The sequence below is a fragment of the Euprymna scolopes genome, chromosome 26 (genome assembly GCF_053919585.1).
Source record: "Euprymna scolopes isolate OS-2025 chromosome 26, ASM5391958v1, whole genome shotgun sequence".
Taxonomy (NCBI): Eukaryota; Metazoa; Mollusca; class Cephalopoda; order Sepiida; family Sepiolidae; genus Euprymna; species Euprymna scolopes.
Window position 1 is genome coordinate 43363007 of NC_136507.1, and position 14816 is coordinate 43377822.

Genomic DNA, 14816 nt, shown 5'->3' on the forward strand with positions numbered 1-14816 from the left:
TTCTAGAAGTTATAAGCTTCGAAAGACAGTAAGTCCATTCCGTTGTTTACCGCGAATTTTTACTGACGATTTCTGACACTGCTAAGGCAGACATCTTGGATGTTTTAAAATTTTTGTTTGGACTTTAGAAACGCGATAGGGAGATAACTCAGTTTAAAGCGCCGAAACTCCCTCCCCATCTTTAATACTAGCTTTTTTTCCTAAAAATCGAACATTTTGCTTGGTATCATAACAAATTGTTTTTTCGCTGTAAAACAAAAATTACTTGATGAAATTAAATGAAAATTTTTTTTCGGAGAAAATCATTCCATAACGGATACGTACAATTTAAACGTTTTTTGATATTTTCATTTTTTAATGTCTTGATTAAACTGTACAACTACCGAAGAAAGAAAATGTTTCTGATTGTTTTCAAGAGTGTAATCTCTTGCACTTATTAAAAGGATCAAAGAGCATCCCAATGAGTCAGTATTTGTTATATATTCCCCGTTCATAAAATATGCTTAAAAATGATATTTTAATTCATGCAGATTCCGTATTATTATATGATTTCATATTATTTGTAGATTATTATAGAGCAAATTCTCTATTGACTATTATATTGTACCCAATATATATAGTAATGATTCCAAAAGATCTATAAAAAAAACAAAAAAACTGGTGCCCGTTTCAGAATTTATTTAAATAAAAAAATAAACAATCGCTAATTACATTTAGAATACTCTCGAAGGGTCATTTAGATTAATGTTTGCATTTTTTTTTTTTTTTAATATTGTGTTGCAGGGCTGGTCGTCCGGACAATCGACCCAACAACTAACATGGTAGACACAGGCAAAAGTAAACATCAAAAAAGGCAAAGAATAATGAGAGACACAGGTTGTTTGTGTTAATGTAGACATTGGTTACCTCCCTTGCTTGTGGTGATATAAATAGGAGTCGGCCATCTTGGTTTAGTCAGTTCGTTCGTACAGTTTAGACAGACTACAAGTGTCTCAACAAATGGTAGCAGAGATATCCCTCTGTGTGCGACAAAACGAAAAAAAAAAAAAAAAAAAAAAAAAAAAAAAAAAAAAAAAAGAAATTTTTTTTTTTTTGTACAGCTTGTCTGTAGCACTAGACAGATCGGATATCGGATATGGCAACTTCGAACAAACAACCTCCATTGTTGGAGGGGGAGGATGTTTACGAGAACTGGAAACAAGACGTTGAAATGTGGTCGTTGTTCACGGATCTTTCTGAGGAAAAAAAAGGGCCAGCAGTGTTTTTGACGCTACCACCGAATATTAGAGAATGTGTTCGTGAATTGCCAACAAGTGACATCGGCGGACGAGATGGCTTGAAGATCTTAATAAAGAAACTGGATGACATATATTTAAAGGATGAACACACGCGCGCTTACATGACTTTTAAGGAATTTTACACTTATAAAAGACCGTCAGGTACCAGTATAAATGACTTTCTTGTTCGTTATGAGTTTTTGTACCAAAGATTAAAAAAATTCTACATTATTCTACCGGAAGGAGTGCAAGCTTTTCTTGTTTTGAACGCGGTTAACATATCGGAAGAGAACGAAAAATTAGCGCGGACAACGTGTTCTGTTTTGACGTATCAAAACATGAAGGAATCGATAAAGAAAGTATTTGGTGACATTTATCGTGATGAAAATGTACCGGCAGTGAAATCAGAGCCCGAAATCGTCAACTATAATTATTCTAAACCGGGTAACAACAAAAGGCGTTTTCGTCGAGGACAATCTAATCCATGTGACCGAAGTGGAAACGTGTTGTTGTGTTACAAATGTCAGTCTCCGAACCATCTAATTAGAGAGTGTCCTAGAAATACGCCCAGGTTTACGAAAGCGACAGAACAAATACACTTTACGTTGTTCATTCAAGAAAATATTTATTTGAACAGTACAAATGAAAAAATCTCAAATCTTGTAAAGGAAACATTTGGAATGGCAGTCTTGGATTCTGCTTGTACTCGCACACTGGCTGGCGAAGTGTGGCTTGATGTTTATTTAGATACTTTAAATGAAAGTGACCTGCAACTAGTGAAGTATACGAACTCAGACCGGAGTTTTTGTTTTGGTGATGGAGTGGCTGTCACAGCAATTAAAGTTGCTAAATTTCCGGTTACACTCGGAGGTATAAGAGTTTATATCGAAGCAGATATTGTGAAAAACGACTTGCCTCTTCTATTAAGTCACAAATCAATGAAGACAGCAGGAATAGTGCTAGATTTCCGGAAAGATATGTGCTGGATTTTTGATAAATGTATTGAACTAAAGACCACAACTTCAGGGCACTATTGTCTCCCCTTAACAAATAAGTTGTTGGATCATAGTGGTACTAAGAACATTGTATTACATGTTCAGAATTTTGGTCAGTGTTCTTTCACAGAAAAAAAAAAAAAAGCAGAAAAACTTCATCGACAGTTTGCTCATGCCTCGAAGGAAAAACTTGTTTCCTTGGTTAAAAAAAGTGGCAAATTCAATGACAAGGAATTTATAAAGGCGATTGAGGAGGTTTGTGAAAACTGTCAAATTTGCCTTAGATTTAAAAAAGCTCCACTGCGACCGGTTGTGGGATTGCCTCTTGGCAATAGATTTAATCACACAGTTTGCATGGATTTGAAAGAGTTCATCCACAATGAGGTGTGGATACTACATCTCATTGATGCCGCTACCAGGTATTCAGCGGCAACATTGATCAAAACAAAGAAGAAGGAGGAGATCATCAAAAACATCTTTATGATGTGGATTACCTATTTCGGATCTCCTGTTCGTTTTCTGAGTGATAATGGGGGTGAATTCAACAACGAACACTATAGACAGATGAATGAAAAACTCAACATAGAGACCTGTACTACTGCCGCAGAAAGTCCATTCAGCAACGGTACTGTAGAACGTCATAATTTGATAGTTGCTGAGGCAATGAAAAAAACAATTGACGATGAGAAGTGTGAACCTGAAATTGCCTTGGCATGGGCTATTTGTGCAAAAAATGCCCTCCTCAATTACTCTGGACACAGTCCAAATGAACTTGTATTCGGTTTCAATGTAAATACACCCTCAATTCTGACAGACCAGTTACCTGCTATGGAGTCCTCTACTACAAGTGACATGGTGAGAAAAAATTTAAATGCTCTCCATAGTGCAAGGAGAAACTTTTTGGAAGCTGAGTCCAGTGAGAGAATTAGGAGAGCTCTCAGGTCTAATGTCAGAACTTATGCTGATGAAGATTATGCTACCGGAGACCAAATCTATTATCGGAGGCAGGGTTTTAAAGGATGGCGTGGTCCAGCAAAAGTGTTAGGCAGAGAAGGCCAGTTTGTCTTAATCAGACATGGCGGAGCATTTTATAGGATGCATCCGTGCCAATTGATGAAAGTGAATAAAAACAACGAAAAAAGAACAAAAAAAGCTGAAATGCTGGGAAACACTACAGAAGGGAAGAATGAATACCTTCCAGTTGAGGAGGAGGAGTTGCAGAATCAAGTGGTAGAAAGTGAAGATATAGACAGAGAAGAAGTTGTTGATAGTTCTACCAGTTTAAGAGATAAGACTGAAAAACCTGGCCGAAATAAGACCATAACTTATAAAATAAATGGAAGTGAGGAGTGGAAGAAAGGAAAGGTTATGTCAGTACAGCCTAAATCAACTGGCAAATATAGTCATTGGATCAATATAGAACCTGAGGATGAAAACGAGGATCAAGTTTGTATCAACTGGAATCATATTGATCATTGGAGAGAAGTGCCCCAATATACTGAACAGGAAAATGTAGTCCTGCTCACCGCTGAACAAGAGCAGTCGAAAGCTGTAATGGATGCCAAGCATAAAGAAATAAAAAACATGAACACCTATGAAGTATTTGAATGTGTGCCATACACAGGTCAAAAAACAATATCCACAAGATGGGTGATTACTGAAAAATTCAAGGATAATCAGAAAACAATGAAAGCTCGCCTTGTAGCACGAGGCTATGAAGAAAATAGTAATCTGAAAACGGACTCCCCAACATGTAGCCGTGAAGCTATGCGAATGGTCATGCTAACCGCATCAATAAAGAATTGGATGCTGCAGACCATAGATTTTACCTCAGCCTTTTTGCAAGGTGGTATTTTAGAGAGAGATGTGTACCTGAGGCCACCATCTGATGTTTGTCCTAAATCTCAAGTGTGGAAATTAAAAAGATGCATCTATGGATTGAATGATGCTCCACGGGCATGGTACAAGAGAGTTACTCAGGCTTTGATTGAATTAAAAGCAGTAGCAAGTGCTTATGATAATGCATTGTTTTTGTGGCATGATATTAAAGGAAATTTGACTGGAATTCTTGCTATGCACGTGGATGATTTTGTTTTCTGTGGAAACACAGAGTTTGAAAGGGATGTGATTGCAACATTGAAAGAAAAATTTAAGGTGGGATCTCATGAAAGTGGAACATTCAAATATGTTGGACTGAATGTTAATCAACAGGAAAATGGGATCACTGTAGAACAAGATCTATATGTATCTTCCATATCTCCAATAGAAATAAGCAAAGGGAGGATACTGAGGAAAAATGATGAACTGAATGAAGAAGAAAAGCATGAGTTGAAGAGACTTGCAGGTCAGATGATGTGGGTTTCAACTCAAACACGCCCTGATATAGCTTTTGATGTGTGTAAAATGAGCAACACTGGAAAGCATCCCAAAGTAAAAGCCTTATTTGAGGCGAATAAAGCCTTATCAAAATTGAAATCCAAGAAGGGTTCTATAACATTTCCAAAATTGGGAAAGCCCTCAGATTTACACATTTTGTGTTATACTGATGCCTCTTATGCCAGTCTGGAAGATGGATCTTCACAGGGCGGTTTTGTTGTCTTTATTGGAGGAAGTACTGACAAAATGGCCCCCATGTGTTGGGCGTCAAAGAAATTGGACAGAGTGACAAAAAGCCCATTGGCCTCAGAGACTCTTGCTCTGAGTGAGGGAGCTGATGCTGGTGTTTTGACTGCGGTTATGATACAAGAGGTATTTCAGTTATCTAAATTGCCAGACGTTCTCTGCAAGACAGATAATGCATCACTTGTGGAGACATTGAATTCCAACAATCTGGTAAGCGATCGACGATTGAGAATAGATGTAGCAAGGCTGAAGGAAATGAAGAGTAGAGGGGAGATACAGATAGAATGGATCAAGGGTTGTGATCAGGTCTCTGATTGTTTGACCAAGGCAGGAGCTTCGTCTGAGCTTCTAAGGGACTTGTTAAATCAGAAATAAATTATTCACTTGAGGACAGCAGCAATGTTAATGTAGACATTGGTTACCTCCCTTGCTTGTGGTGATATAAATAGGAGTCGGCCATCTTGGTTTAGTCAGTTCGTTCGTACAGTTTAGACAGACTACAAGTGTCTCAACAGTTTGGTTAAAGACGAGGTTTGGAGGTCTGGAACAGGTACTCCAGGCGTAGCGTCATTCAGGGTTGCTTGCTGGGTCTGGAACGATCAGCTGGATGTCAGGACGATCTGGAACAGACGGGGGACACTGAGAACTCGGGGGGTCAGTGTTAAGGAACAGACGACACTGAGAATGTAGGGTCAGTTAAGGAACGGATGACACTGAGAATGGAGGAATCAGTGTTAAGGAACGGACACACTGAGAATGGAGGATCAGTGTTTAGGAACGGACGACACTGAGAATGGAGTGGTCAGTGTTTAGGAACGGATGATCGGTAGGGAGCCAGATGCGAGCAAGGTTGCAGACCAAAGGAACAAGGTGCGAGCGAAGTAACAGACCAGAGGTGCGAGGTGCAAGCGAGGTTGCAGGTCAGAGAAGCGAGGTTGCAGGTCAGAGAAGCGAGGTTGCAGGCCGAAGGAGCAAGGTGGCAGGCGAGGCTGCAGGAAACACCAAGGGCTTTGCCATTTAAAAGCAAACCCACTCTACCGATTTTTTTTATGCTCTTAATGAAATACATGAGTTTTTAAATATTATATTTCATTTCTAGTTTATCGAGTGAATTTTTTTTTTAAATATCTAAACAAAGAAAACATTGAATGAAATAGAAAAAATTGTCGTCAGCATCGATATTTACTTGACTATGTAAGCATCACATGAGCTTTCACTTAAAAAAAAAATCAACGTGTTTTTTAAAAAAAGGTTTTACACTTTGGACCTTACAGGTAAATTTAAAAAAAAACTATTCTTTTTTTTTTGTTTTAAATTAGAATATTTTCTTTATTGATTTTTTATCTTCAATTTGTGATATATAAAACTTTGGTGCGTAAATTAATTATTTACTTTTTAATAGACATTTGAAAATGGGGGGGGATTTAAAAAAAAAACGTTTGTCTAAAATATTATATTTGGTTAATTGAAAAAAGCATAAAATTTTACATTGACTCTGAAAATATTGTAAAAATTTAACCAATAGAAAAATTTTGATAGATTTTTAAAGTTCAAAAATTGAAAAAAAATTAACTCGTAAAATTCAATTGATTTCATTACATTGCTGCATGAACGTGCGCAGGGACTTTGTAAACACTGTTTTAAAAAAAAAAAATAATATTTCTATTATTTTTTTAAACAACTTTAATAGTTTATTTTGGAATTACATTCCATAAAAAAATAAACAACCCACTTTTAAAAGAGAAATAACGAGTTTTTTATATTTTATTTGCAGTTTTCTGTTAGGGGTGTCAAAACTTTCACAAAAATTCTGATACACCTACCTTTCGTAAAGAAAAAAACTTTCTACCGCGAAGTTGACCTGGGTAAAGAAGTATATATTTTGATAGAGTCAAAATATTAAGAAGAATTGCAATATTTATTTTAAAATATTTTGGAAGAGATCCAAAATACTGAAAATATTTTCAGTAAACTTTGGAGGTTTCCAGAGGGAACTATTTATCTTCCGGATAGAGATCGGAAAATTTTGTAGTCTTGTGCTGTCACTCACTCACTCACACACACACGCCCACACACACACTCGCACGCAAATAAACGAATGTTTATTCATTTCAATTTCCCCGCGCATTTTGCACAAAAATAAGTTTTTCCAGCAATGACATGATTTCAAATACAGCCACACGCATTTCTCACAACTACAAAAGTAAAATGAACATATTTCTGGCGGGCGTAGTTGAAGACAGTATCACGTGACACAAGCGACCACTGAGAAAATTTAGAAGATTGTCTTTTTAACGCTTTCCCAAAAAACAAAATAGCAGCAGTGGCAATCTTGTTTTGGAGCTGGTCCAAAAAGTATTTAAACGCATCAAACATTCTTTCTTCCCTCCTTTTTTTCCCTTCTTTCTCACTCTGACTAGACGTTTTCATCTCGTTGTCGCTTTCAAAGCTATCGAAACCACAATTACACACACGACGCGGGCACGCAGAAATCACACTTATGTACACATACACCCATTCCGTACATTTTCTATAAGAATTAATAACAACGGACTACTTACCTCATGGGACTTTTGAATAAGGCGAACTTCGCCAGTTGAAACACAAACCTTGAAATAAGGACATTATTTTCACACAAGACTTTCACCTTCTAATTTTATTAATTCAACGAAGGACTTTCATCTAACATTCTAATCATAATGATTTCTCAAGAACTTTTACTGATCAAACATTTGCTTGTTCTGTATCGAATTCAACTTCAATTGTCACCAACGCTCATGACAGTAACACAATAACCTTGTGACTGTAAACGACATTGTTGCCTCCTCTCACTCAAGTTGGCTTTTTATGCAGCTTTTCACCCTGTCTCATTTGCATGTGTGCCCTCTGTTTTCTCATGATCTTGCAATCTCGTGAGACCATCTTTTTTTCTCTTTTCCCACCCAACACTTCCCTGTGGCAAGTCTACCCCTCTTCCGTCACACCACCGCTCGCAAGCACATCCACACAATGCACAAATACGCGGATGCTTGCTACTCTGATGAGTATTACACTCCCCCCTGATCTTATGATCACACAGAGTACGCTGCAGGATTGGTCTCCTAGTCCGCTTACTTCTGCGAAGGAGTACATTCATTGGTTCTGGTTCTGATTTAGATTCAGATTCAGATTCAGGTTCAGGTTCTGATTCAGATTCTGGTTCTGGTTCTGGTTTCGGGACTGGTTCTGATTCTGCCGCATCAGATGAACTATAATCATCACTCTCTAGTCTGTTGATTTTGGTCGTTAGTAGCTCATCACTTGAAGATTCATTGCTCTCCTCTGTGGTAGTATGATGCACCTCAGAAGCCAAGTTTCTCACACCAGGAAAAAACGGTCCGCCTTGTAACAACATCAGGGATGCCTGGAATCCCACTGCCATGCCTCCATCATAGGGTGCCATCTTCCTCACAGACGTCTAATCCCAATATGCACGCTCCATCCCTCAGATGTTCAGGATTCTTGCACTGCAGACAAAACTGAGCCAATTTTTCCCTGACCCACAATGCAGATTTTATGTCGATGTACACATCGTCAATGTAAGCTGATGTTGTGTCCTCAACGGTCTTTTCTTGAGACAACACTGCATTCACAATGGTCTTCATGATCTGCGGTGCCACATTCAGACCAAAACCAAGTCGTTTTAGGCAGTACCTCTGACCCTGAAACCACATTGTCTGGAACGGCCCCAGCATCTCATCTACTCGCACCTGCAAATAGGCCTTCCACAGGTCTAATATTGACACATTGGAGCCCTTCTGGCACCATTCCCTCAGTTTGCTGGTGCACATGTCAGCATCGGCAGTGTAAGCCTCAATGTACTGATTGACCTCACGATAATCCAGCACTGGTTTTACTTTTAACTTGTTATGCTGGATAACCGCCATTAAGGGTATCAGACCTTTGGGTGGACCAAGCTTCTCAGGGTAGGCGATCAGCCATTCATCTTGGTTCCACGCCTCAAGGTCTTGCTCGTACTCATCACGAGCCTCGTCAGGTATAGGGTATTCTGCGACACGATTCTTTAATTCAGTTGGTGCCCTTCCCTTGGTCCACTTCCATGACGCAGTCCAGGCCTGCTGGCTATAGTCATAGCCCACCTTAAAGTCAGGGTGATCGATGTGGATTGCAGTACACACCAGGTTTTTTAAAAAGCACACGATCCCATCTCTTTCGATGATCACTCCCCCCAGAGCCTTGATAGAATTGTAGCCCAGCAGTACGTCGAACCCCAGCAAATCCCCTCGCGTCACCAACACATTAATTTCCGCAGCCACACCAGAGTCCGTGTGGACCTTCATGGCTCCGGCTCCACAGCATGCTTGTGTCTCACTGCCTATTGTGGTTCCTTTTAGTCCAGGTCTGACACAATCTGGCACTCAAGATGGTATGTGAGCAGCCGGAGTTGAGAAGAGCTGAGCAGTTTAATGTTTAACCCCTCTTCTGATGAAGTTGGCTAGGACCCCTTTTGTCTGAAAACTTGGCTCGGATCGTCTGGTCCTTCTCTGAGGGTTGTTACATTGAATCCTGTATGCTGAAAGTGAATATTGAAGCCACAGGCAGAAAGAAAAACAGATACGTGAAATTCTACTCTACGAGAATTAATTCACGATATTTGTAAAAACAATTGTTTTTACAAATATCGTTTAGTTTTGCACACATAAAAACAAGTATTTTAGTGGTGAATGCTCTGACGAACTGCAATCACTTGTGCCCCCACGACGTGAGCACCCTCGACAAACCCGACAGGCAGCTAAATCCCACCCGCACACAGCAGAGATCCCTAGATGTAAAAGATCTTTTTACTCCAATAGTTTCTTCCCCAGAACCGCTAGACTCTGAAATTCCATTCCAGGTCCCTGCTTCCCCAACAGTACTGACGTGCAGAAGTTCAAGTGTAACCTGAACCGACATCTTGCTGCCAAAATCCCTACATAGTACCCCAGTAGTTGTTGCCCCTGATAGTAGCCCCCTACACCAAAGTGGCAATTTGCCTTGTTTGGGGTGAAAATGTAATAAAAAAAAATTAAAAAAAAAAAAGGTTCTTAGTAAGATTTTTCAAAGTCTCAAATCTTCTTCACAGACAGCGTCAGACGGGTGGAGGAGGGGTCACGTCTTCAGGGAACAGGTGGTTACTTTGAGTTTGGTGCACAAACTCTTGCTGGAACTGCTTTGAAACTGACTAATTTTCGCGCAACATTAGTATTAATAGTGGTGTATATAGTCGGGGTGGAAGTCTCCCCAGCCAATCAGATCACGCCACAAAATTACGGGGGGAAAAAAAAACAGACCGTGGGCATGCGATTCAGCTGCAATCTGAAATTCAAGTCAATATTAAAATCCCATGATCCCTAAGGTCACCACTGTCTGTCCGACATCTGACTTTGAGTTTGTCAAGGCCAGACAGTGTTATGTTCTAAGTTTTCTGTCATCAATTTAAACTGAAAAATATATTTCTCTGACTTCCAAACAATATCTATTTTGACAATGAAATAAAATATATATCTATATTCCCTATTTTAAATCCCCAGGATACCTGCCGTTACTCAGGATTGGTTAAAGCTATCTTAGCATAGTTACTCGGCCCTCCTCAGGCCTCCGGGGGATCTAAAGCTCCCCAATGAGGGGCAAATTGCTCCCTCAGGTTGATTACGTTACATTCGCCCCCATTAGACTGTATTGCTTCGATAGAACCAATGGAGTCTAATTCCTCAACACACCGCTCCATCCCTTTCACAGTTCGCCGTCAGATTTTTTTTTCCAGACCCCTCTCTCCATCATCAAATTACCCATCAAAAAGATAACCTATACACAATCCAATATCTACCCTAGAATCAGGGTTTTCCCCCTTTTTCATTCAAAAGCCCATAAGAAAGTCAATTCAAAAAGTTCATAAGATCATAAAATGTAAAAGTTCAGTGTTTCTCAGGGCTAATACAGTCTCTTTTTTTTAACATGCAAGTTTTTTTTTTTTTAATTCACATTAATAATTCAAAGATAAGATAATCACCATTTAAAAATTGTCACTCAATAGAATGCAACAAGTTCATCAATTAGCTCATAAGAATTCGTTCCCTCGGTTAAAAGTTTTGTCCCCTTTCTTTTTCCAAAGTTTTATGAAAGTTATTCCTCTTTTTCCATTTTTTTTTTCATCAATTCAATCATAGTTCAATTTTTGTTTTTCACAGAGTGTCAGTCACAATTTACAAGATTTTTTTTCACTTTGCTGCTATCAACAGCACAGTCTCGTAATAAAGGGTATGCAGCCCTAATCAGGGTTCTCAAAAGACCCACTTTTTATTAAACTAGGGAATCTTTCTCACCATAAGCAGTTGTAGTTGAACCTTCACCTTTTATTTCACAGTTCAAATCTTTATAAGCATCTTGTAAGAATATCTTTCACTGAGGACTTCTTCTCACCTCAATAGATGGTCATTCAAGGTATCGTTGGGATTTTCTTTTGACAGTTCTCAGCTCAGTGCCCTGCAAGAATTTTGGTAAAACAGAGAGAAAAGAAAAGAAAGAAAAGAAGAGAATCTTCAAGTCGTCTTCAGTTCCTTTGGATTTCAGCATAAGGGAGGTCTTCGGGTTGCACTTCGTTTTTGTTAACACCAGCAGCCGCATTCTCCAGAATCACAGGCGGGCTCGAACCAATCTCTCTCCTGCCACCTGTGCAATCAGCCTCGAGATGCTCATCACCTTGCTTTCTTTCTACATTCGCTCTTTTCACGCACCATCCAATCACCAACAAGATGACAATTATCGTTACTAGCATGCTCACTCCCGATCCTGTAACCACTACCTTATGAAGTCTATTAAGTAATCTCTAGACCATTTAATCGGACCTGCAATTCACTCAAGTTTATTCGTCTTACTCCTCCCATAGCTTTTGGTAGTCTAAGTCGGGTATGTGGTGGTAAACGATGGATCAGGGGGTCCCAGAGGTCAGTGAGGTTATTCAATTGGTCATTCACCCACTCTACCTTAGGTGCTTTTAACAAATATCGTTCCTCAACCTGATAATACGCAGGTAACCCTATGCCCTTTCCTCGGGCTTCACAACCCCTGTCCAGTTCTACCATAGTTAAAGGTGGTCTCACCTTGATTATCCCAGCAGCCCTGTTATTACATACCTTGGACAATCCCATCTTCTGTTGCGTGGATAACAACCAGGTGCCTTCAACTACTCTTATAGCCAATGGCAAAAGACATTCACTTGCCACTTCAACCTTGCAGAGGCTATTTATCACTCTCTCATCCCCCTGAAATAATCCCAACACACACAACTCATGATCTCCAGTGACATACAACGGACTCTGTGACCGGCAAATTCCAAGACCATTATTTCGGCATTTTTCCTGCCTCTCGCTGATTCAACAGCATGAATCTATCTCTTGCCATATTAAACGCTACATATTCTGACTCCACTCTGTAACTGGCTATCAACCCTAACTTGGGTGTGCCCAGTGGATATGGAATGGGTGAAGTAATAACTCGGTAAACCTCGTATTTAGTTCCTTTATCCCAGAGGAGTATAGATACAAATACTAATATTCTTTCAGTTTCTAACCGCACACTACACCCCAGGGTGTTATAATATTTCCACAATCCTTCCTCGGGGTTAACTGGAAGTTGTAGGCACGATGGTAATTTTTGCCTTATATCTTCTAACACATTTCGCAGCTGATCCAGACTTATTACACTAGGGGACAAATGTCCTAACGCTAGGGCGTCCAATTGGGCCCCTATATGAGTGGTCCACTTAACCAATAACTGCTCTGTGCATTGTAACTGTCGCAGCATATGCATTAACTGTAAATATCTCTGTAAAAAGGCTTCCTCTTTCGAAAACTCAGTCTCAATTCGGCTAGACACATTCCACAATTCTTCATGCAAAATTTCCAATTGACTGATTATGTCCTTAAGACCTTCCCTATTTTCCTGCATGACATACAAATGCCGCTTCTCTTGACCCTCCCCATCGAGGGCTACCTGCCATAACCTGATCCAGGGTGGTAAAGCATCTCGCTTTACCCAACAAAGCCAATATGTCATCTATTAGAGGCAAAGGCACTGCTAAGGGTTTGGTAATGGCATTCAGGTTCCGGAAATCCACACAAAATCTGTGTCCACCATCTTTCTTCTTCACGATCACCATGGGGAAACTCCACGGCGAGGTGGAGTGTTCAATTATCCCCGCTTGCAACATCTCAGACACCGCTTCCTCTACAATTTTTATTTTATGAATCGGGTTTCGGTAGGGTTTCAACCTCACAGGTGGGTGATCTCCTGTATCAGTCTTTATTGTCACTGTGTCTGTACATCCCAATTCCCGATCGCTGGAAGCAATAATATCTTGATTGTGCTCTAGCAGTCTTATTACCTCCCTTTGGTACTCAGGCGGTGCTATCACTTCCTCCGTCTTTATTCTGGATGATTCCTGCCAATTCCTTGTCTCCTCTCGATCCCAGGTCCCTATTCTTTGAATTCTCTTAACAGGGCAGGCTGTCCTCACCTGGGTTCCGCGTTTAACCATTACCGTCTTACAGAAACTATTTGTTAACAGCACCGGGAAGCTTCCAGGTCCAATCACTATAGCATCACTAATCGCCACTTCAACGTTCCCGTCTCCCTCTTCTTCTAGGGAGGTCACCTGGTATCCATCAGGACTCCCCTTCCTTCGTCCCTGGATCTCTCCTGTTGTAGACACTATTGTTCGGGGAGGGATTTCCGTATCCTTTGAGGTCACCACCGGAAGGTCCTTTAGCTGCTTTCAGCCATTCAGGGGGATACCTTTCCCCCTCAACCACAGGGTCGGTGGAGCAAAGGTGACCGCTGCTCTCATTTTTTCTAGCCAATTATATCCCAATATTAATTCCTCACACAAATCGGGTGCCACGTAAGCCTGTAATTGCTCCCTTATTCTCTCTACCTCATAGGGGAGCCTGGTCAGTCCTTCCAGGCATAGTCGTCCCTGGTCAGCCTGTGTCAATTCCAGGTCAACCGTACATAAACGTCTCCGGCCGGCCATCTTCCGATAAGTACTGAACCTAATCAGTGTTACCGAGGTGCCCATATCGATCAGGGCTGCCACCTTCACGCCCCCCACCACCATCTGGCATTTAAGATCTCAACTCTCCTTCAAGATACAGCGAACTTTCACTCGCTTTGACCTTTTTCTTCCTCCTGGGTTAACCTTAGGCAGCGGCTTTTTGTTCCGCTTCTGCATCAAGGAGTCTCCCTTTTTTCGGGAGTACTCTCTCTTCGTGTATGGCCTGGCTCCTGAAAATGTCAACATTTCCTTTTCAGGCAGCCTCACGCCATATGACCGAACTGACCACAAGTCCAGCAACTTAGGCACCCCCTCGCTCCTCATCTGGCCTGGCTTCCTGGTCTGTAAGGGTCATCAAGTCGCAACCCTGTTGGTCTCTTCCCTAAGCCACTCTTGGGCAGGCAGGAGGCGATCTCCACTCTGACTGCCTGACCTGCTATTCTTTTGTCTGGTGGGACAGGGGGTGGGCTACCTTTATCTTTTTTTCTTCCCAACCTACGGTTCACTGCGTCCATACATCGACCAGCCATATGGCTATAACGACCCCGTCTCTCACACATTGGGTCACTATCTACCCTCTTTCCTTCCCATTTATAGGTAAAACGAGCCATTCCTCTCCTTCTCTGAGGGGACATAGGGGCTCCCTGGCATTCCCTCATTCTCTGATACCCGTCGGGGGCCCTCTTCCCCGAAAGGGAGTTTTCTTGACCCACCTCGATCGATACTCTTAGTTAGGACTACATCTCCCCGTATCATTTTCCTGTAACTGGGGGCAACGAATTCATGCCCATACCTGCTCCCTACTCCAATGCAGTTCAGTCGGACCATCCT

General features: G+C 40.8%; 1 protein-coding gene across 2 annotated transcripts in view; it reads left to right on the plus strand.

The window, feature by feature from the left end:
* LOC145248003 (pre-mRNA-splicing factor syf2-like) overlaps positions 1–14816 on the plus strand; it is a 276024-nt gene that overhangs the window by 324 nt on the left and 260884 nt on the right. The window lies entirely within an intron of this gene.